Source organism: Lolium perenne, chromosome 6 (genome assembly GCF_019359855.2).
Source record: "Lolium perenne isolate Kyuss_39 chromosome 6, Kyuss_2.0, whole genome shotgun sequence".
In the NCBI taxonomy this organism is placed as follows: domain Eukaryota; kingdom Viridiplantae; phylum Streptophyta; class Magnoliopsida; order Poales; family Poaceae; genus Lolium; species Lolium perenne.
Genome location: NC_067249.2, coordinates 51,672,798 through 51,680,278, shown reverse-complemented (window position 1 = coordinate 51,680,278; position 7,481 = coordinate 51,672,798).

The window sequence follows — 7,481 nt, the reverse complement described above, 5'->3', positions numbered from 1 at the left end:
TGGATGATCATCCAAACCTTTTATGCAGGACTGAATTTTTCTTCGCGGAACCTATTGGATTCAGCTGCTGGAGGTACCTTTATGTCCATCACTCTAGGGGCGGCGACAAAGCTTCTTGATAATATGATGATCAATTACTCTGAATGGCACACGGAAAGAGCTCCACAAGGTAAGAAGGTAAATTCCCGGTCCAATTCTTTACATCTGAAATACAATCTACTGCAATTGTTCTTTACTGTTCTTCGCAAACAAACATCATCTTCCACACTATACATCTAATCCTTTGTTACAGCAAGCCGGTGAGATTGACAACCTCTCTGTTACGTTGGGGCAAAGTACTTTGATTGTGTTGTGCAGGTTCCACGTTGGCGTCGGAATCCCTGGTGTTGCGCCGCACTACACTTCGTCGCCATCAACCTTCAACGTGCTTCTTGGCTCCTACTGGTTCGATAAACCTTGGTTTCTTTCTGAGGGAAAACTTGCTACTGTACGCATCACACCTTCCTCTTGGGGTTCCCAACGGACGTGTGTTAACTGCACGCATCAGCCGCTTAAGGTCTTACCAGATGTCGAATTTCAGTCATGTTTTATCGGGTACCTAACGCGTCCGTTAGGATTTTTCTTCGTATATGTTGATACGGAAAAAGTAGCAAAGCGCCGTCAGAGGCGGTGCCACGCCGCACAGGACGGATCCTGGGGACTTACCTTCACAGAGTTTTGCGGCATTCAGAGATTATTTCGCGACTGAGGCGCTCTGAGAATATATTTTCGGGTGCTTTTTCCGGCTGCTGGAGTAGCACATTTGTTCGAGTCAATGGATGACTTATATTGTTTTTAACATAACCTCCCGATGGGAGTATATGAAGAGTTATTTTGATAACTCAGAATATGCTCCTCAGGATTTATTCAAATTTCATCGGGCACGCGAACAGCGTTCCCGATGGGATTAGCCCCCGAGGCTACAGCAAGTGCTTGTACTTGGTTGTAGGCTCACCTTTTTAGTATCTTTGCCACTATATTGTCATGTGTCATGCTTCTGTTCATATTTATCGGGTGCGCGAACAGCGCTCCCGATGGGAGTATCCCCCGAGGCTACAGTCGAGGATTTATACTTGGCTGTAGGCTCCAATTGTCCTCTGTCGATATATTTCGAAATGTCCCCTTCCGAACCATCTCCATCAAACATGTCGAAACCTTTTTTTGTAAAGTAGCCCCCGAACATTTGAACAAAAACTTGTATTTGGTCAAAGGCTCTCGAGATTACTGTCGCCACTTTTCATAAGATCACAGCCGAGATTTTTTCTTGGTAAAGTGACATCAGTGCTGACGATAGCCACGACCACTGTATCGGAAAGACACGAGAGCTGTCCTTTCACTGACCCGCGGGCCCAACACCTGCGACCCATTGACACGTTACGCAAGTGGGGGACACACGTCCTCCGCTTTTCCTGGCACGCGCACTGTAGCGCCTGTCCAGTTCCATCATGGTAAAAATACCGTTGTACCCCTTGATCCACGTGTAAAGCATCAAGTCCATTTGTAGATCATCCAACGGTGCGACGTTTTGGCTGAACCCGCTATAAATAGCCATCGTCTTTCTCCGTCAATCCCCTTCGCTTCGCCGCACCAAAAATCCTCTCTGCCCAAATCCTCCTAGCAACCACAAGAGCTCCAGTGCCCAAGCAATCACCTACTTACTCCACGCCATTGTTGATGCCACCGCGTCCAAGACTCGCGAGGCACAGCATCCCTGAAGCTACAATGGCGACGCCAGATCTGGGGAACATAGAGTGGGAGAGATCGAAGATCTCCGCGCAGGACGTCAACCTGCTGAAAAAACTTGGCCTGAGCAAGAAGAAGGACGCGCTGCGCTTCCCCAGCAAGGAGAGCTACCCGACGCCTCCCATTGAATATCGGGTTAGCTTCGTTGACCACCTCATCCGCGGCCTTTCTGCACCCATCCATGATTTTCTTCGTGGATTGCTGTTTGTGTATGGGCTGCAACTTCATCATCTTACCCCCAATTCCATCCTTCATATCTCTATTTGCATTACTCTTTGCGAATGCTTCCTTGGAGTCCATCCCAATTGGGATATGTGGAAGCGCATCTTCCTCCTCCACCGCAATGGCTCCCCCAACATCGCCTACAACATAGGCGGTGTTGTTATTTGCGTCCGCCCTGATGTCGAGTATTTTGACGTCAAATTCCCTGACTCCGTTCAAGGGTGGCGCAAAAAATGGTTGTACGTCCGCGAGGAATGCGCCGACTCGCTGGAACACAACATTCCCCCTTTTAACGGCAACGAGAAAATCCTCCACCGCCGCTCCTGGGATGCAGAAGCTACCGACGAAGAAAAGTCGGCGACAGAGGCGCTGATGACACGCATCCGCGAGCTCCAAAATACTCGTGGCCAAGAGTTGTCGGGTATCCAGATTACAGCATATTTCCTTAGGATTAGGGTGCAGCCTCTGCAGGCTCGCAAAAACCCCCTCTGGACATATTCTGGCGACAAAGATGCGGATCGCATGTCGACAGATCTATCGGTCAAGGACTTAGAAAAACTTGTCCGAAAAAGCTCTTCACTCAGCAAGAAAGATCCCGTCCCGTCGTCTTGTCGCGTGACACCGTATAGCCCCACCAACGCACTCCCCAAGGTGAACTATTTTTGTCCTTTCGAAATTTGACCTTTATCGACTACTATATTTGCGCTGAATTCCTTATTGTCGATATATCTATCTTGCAGAAACACCAATTCCTATCTTCTCTTCCTCCGCTACCTGAAGGCGGGGAAGTCGAGGAACGGACCATCGTTACTGACGACAATCAGGGTACTTCTCGCCCTGAGAGTGAAGTTGCGGGTTCCCACAAATCCGCTGCTTCCTCTGAAAAAGAAGTTGAGTCTGAGGCTTCCGAGTCTTCAGGTTCACTCCCTTCAGCTACTTCCTCGAAGAACAAGAGGAAGAGAGAGGAGCTCGAAGATTCCGGCACCTCCAAAGCGGGGAAATCTCCTATCCAGGAGACTTCTCCCGAAAAAGAGAAAAAATATTTCAACCCCTACGAGGATGCTCTTGTTAGCTCGTAAGTTTTACTTCGCCTTGTATATTTTTTACTATATTGCTTTTTCTGTGTCCTCTCACACTATGTTTTGACACAATAGTGGCGACGAGGAAGAGGACCCCATTGTTAATGTAACTGCTCACACGAGCACGGCACATACTCTGGTTCTTTCCGATACTCGCCTTGCTGCCGAAGAAACCTCACCTCCCCAGCGAGATATAGGGGACTTGACTCCTCCCGGCAGCCCCCGTGCCTCTTCGCCGAAGAGAGCAAGGACTGATCCTGTCGAAGGATCAAACCTTCTGCCCGGGAGTTCGTCGACTTCCGCTCTAGATGATGTAAGCGTCTTTACCACCTATTTTTACTGCTGTCGAACTTCTCTTCTTCTGACTTTCTTATCCCTTTGTTGTTTTCTCAGCCTCTGATGCAACAATTTATTCGTCTTGGTACTCAATTTGTTGGGTACCGCGATCATGCGAATAGTTTGAAAGGTACTTCTCTTATGCCTTTATTGTCGAGTAATTTTTCCTTCGCTACTTTGTTGTAACTTTTGTTGCTTTGTTTTACGAGAGGCTCTCGCCAAAGCCAACAAGCGCGCCGATGATCTTGCTCTTGAGCTGGCTAAGAGTGAAAAAGCTCGAGAGAAAGCGGAGCTTGAATCTGCCTCAGTTGAGATTCTTCGAAAGAGGCTCCATGACGCTGAAAATGCTTTGAGTGAACGCACGTCTCAACAGCTTGCTCGCGAAGCTGCCATCGCCGCTCGCTTGGAGTCGCAGAACCAACGTTTTGTCAGTAAGTATCGCCCTTTTTCCTCGAGTTGACTTTAGCACTATTTTTGCATATACTTATTGATAATCTGAGATTTTCCTCCAGCAGGGAAGACCAGCCAAGAATATGGGCTTGAAAAGCCAGAGGATGACCGTCTCCTTGACGCCCTTTCTCTCCTCGAAATTTACGGAGATGAAGTGCGCCAAAGCATTTCTGATGCCAAGGCGCCATTTTCTCGGCTCTTCCCCTACTTCTTCCCGAAGACCGATGAGCCCAACACTTTTGCTGCGCTTGCCAAGCGCTTCATTCCGAAGGAAGATCTTGGGTTAGCTCTTCGACAAGAAAACCTGAAGATTGGCGTTGAAGGCACCATTGCTTTGGTTGCCGAGAGCCAACAACACGTCGACTGGGCTAAAGTTGGTGATGTGAAGAGTATGGAGACGAAGAAATGGCAATCTTTGATCAAGGCCGCCAAGCCGAGCTCGAAGAAAATCCTCGCCTTCCTCGGATACAAACCAATGCCTTCCTCCAGTTCCGCCAAACCGGAGGTCAAGTAGATTGCCCTGCCTATCTTTTTTCTCTTCTTTTTCCTTTTTCTTTTGACGACTGTCGCCATAGATGTAGCTTGCGACAGCGTATGGTTGGCTCACTAGGACCCAAACTTTTGCAAGAACCATGTAAATATATTGAAAATCAATGGAAGTCTATCTTATGTGATGATTGATGTCGAAATTTTCTTTCCAGTTGGTATTTGACAACTATACTTCAACTCCTCGTCCTTCCGATGTTCTGCCCACTACTTCTTACTCGAAGAAAATGTCAGCCGATGACGAGTTTATCAAAGATTCTCCGAGTACGGATTCAGCGCATGACTTGGAAGAACTCCGCCGGCAGCTTCAATCGATGAAAAAACAGGCACTTGTAGTAATGGAACAATCTCGAAGATTCTGAAAGGGAGAAAATTGCGCAGCAGCAGGCTCAGGAAGCTATAGCTTCAAAGGAGACTGCAGTCGCCGAAGCTACGCAAGCTACTTCCCGAGAGAATTTTATGCTTGAATTGCTGACTGAAGCAAGCATGGAGATGGCGGGTATACTTCCCACGCTTAAATTTCTTCGGTTGTTTGCTTTGCCTTTTGTCTCTAACTGGTGTGATGTCGTCAAATAGGTCCCTTTTTGGATGCCGATGACGAAGATCAATGGGTGGACACAAGATCAAATTTCCTTGTTAATCTGGCACTGGACCATGGATCCCTTTTTTGGGCTACACCTGAGCGTACCCGACAAATCGTCGGATTTCAAGATCGCGTGTGTCAGGTCCGTGAGTTCCTTGAATTTTGCACCAAAACGTTATCCATGGTCTACAACTCCATGTTTCCTCGAAACGTTCAGCCTACAACCCTTCCTGAGCTGATGGCCAAGTTTAAGGACTCGCACCAAACCCATGGTTTTGTAAGGGCTCAACTAGTAGCTGGTGCCAGATTTGCCCTTATTATGCTTCAGATCTGCCACTCAAAACTGGATATGACCAAGGTGGTTGAAACTATCCATACCAAGCTAAGGCGACGACGGAGAGGTGTCGACAAAATCGATGCGATAGTTACACCAGTTGCTGAAGAAATAATTGGTGACCTTCTTCGAATGGATGCCGACTTTTTTGCAGATGGCCATTATGCCGATTTACTGGGTGCCTCTACCGAAGAAGACAGGATAAACATTGATGATCTGTTAGGTCACGACTAAATTTGTTTTTTCAATAGATAGCCTATTTTTTCGAAAGAAACTGTAACTTGCTGTATAAATTTTTTGCGAAACCAAGATATGTAGCTTTCTTTTCCCTAGCCCCCGAGTTTTTCGGTGACAAATGTCTTTATTTTTATTGTGTTTGCGAGGTTCTTTAAACCAAGGAAAATAAATTTTATTGAGTGTATATTGTATTTGCGGGTATGAGCCCCCGAGCCTGTCGAAGAAAAAAGATGTATATCTCCAATATCTTTATTATATTGCAGCACCGCGAGTCCGCCTCATGAAAAACCTTCCAGCCCCACTCGGTGCCCTGAAAGGAAAAGAGTGTGTCTGAAAACTCGCGGGCGTTTCAGTACATTGTATGTTTACATATATATCTTGACTTAGGCGTAAAAACGCCTAAGTTGCGCCACGTTCCAGGGATTTGGCTCGGCAACCCCTGTCTTCTTGTCCTTTATCCTGTATGCTCCTCCTTGGATGACCTCGGTGACGATGTAAGGGCCTTACCATGGCGATTCGAGCTTTTCATGGCTATTTTGTGTGAGTCGAAGAACTAGGTCGCCCACCTGGAAGGATCTTGGACGCAATCATCGACTGTGATAATTTTTCATATCTTGCTGATATTTGGCGACTCTTGACAATACTTCGTCTTGAGCCTCGTCGAGTGCGTCCATATCATCTTCTAGTGCTTTTCTTGAGGTTTATTCATCAAATTCCGCCACTCTCGGAGAGTTGTGTTCTATTTCTATCGGCAGCACTGCCTCAGCTCCATGAACCAGAAAAAACGGGGTTTCATGTGTTGCTGTGTTGGGTGTTGTTCGTATGCTCCATAACACGCTGGGTAACTCCTCTGGCCAAGTGTGCCGAGCTTTCTCCAATGGTCTTAACAGGCGCTTCTTGATGCCACTGCAGATGACACCATTTGCTTTCTCGACTTGACCATTGGTTTGCGGGTGCGCAACTGATGGCGTGTATTTCACACGTTCGTTGGGCAACCCCAAGAGGAAGGTATGATGCGCACAGTAGCAAGTTTTCCCTCAGAAAGAAACCAAGGTTTATCGAACCAGGAGGAGCCAAGAAGCACGTTGAAGGTTGATGGCGGCGGGATGTAGTGCGGCGCAACACCAGAGATTCCGGCGCCAACGTGGAACCTGCACAACACAACCAAAGTACTTTGCCCCAACGAAACAGTGAGGTTGTCAATCTCACCGGCTTGCTGTAACAAAGGATTAACCGTATTGTGTGGAAGATGATTGTTTGCAGAAAACAGTAGAACAGTATTGCAGTAGATTGTATTTCAGCAAAGAGAATTGGACCGGGGTCCACAGTTCACTAGAGGTGTCTCTCCCATAAGACGAACAGCATGTTGGGTGAACAAATTACAGTTGGGCAATTGACAAATAAAGAGAGCATGACCATGCACATACATATCATGATGAGTATAGTGAGATTTAATTGGGCATTACGACAAAGTACATAGACCGTCATCCAACTGCATCTATGCCTAAAAAGTCCACCTTCAGGTTATCATCCGAACCCCCTCCAGTATTAAGTTGCTAACAACAGACAATTGCATTAAGTATTGCGCGTAATGTAACTAGTGACTACATCCTTGAACATAGCACTAATGTTTTATCCCTAGTGGCAACAGCACATCCATAACCTTAGTGGTTCTTGTCACTCCTCCAGATTCACAGAGGCATGAACCCACTATCGAGCATAAATACTCCCTCTTGGAGTTACTAGCATCAACTTGGCCAGAGCATCTACTAATAACGGAGAGCATGCAAGATCATAAACAACACATAAGCATAGCTTTGATAATCAACATAACAAGTATTCTCTATTCATCGGATCCCAACAAACGCAACATATAGAATTACAGATAGATGATCTTGATCATGTTAGGCAG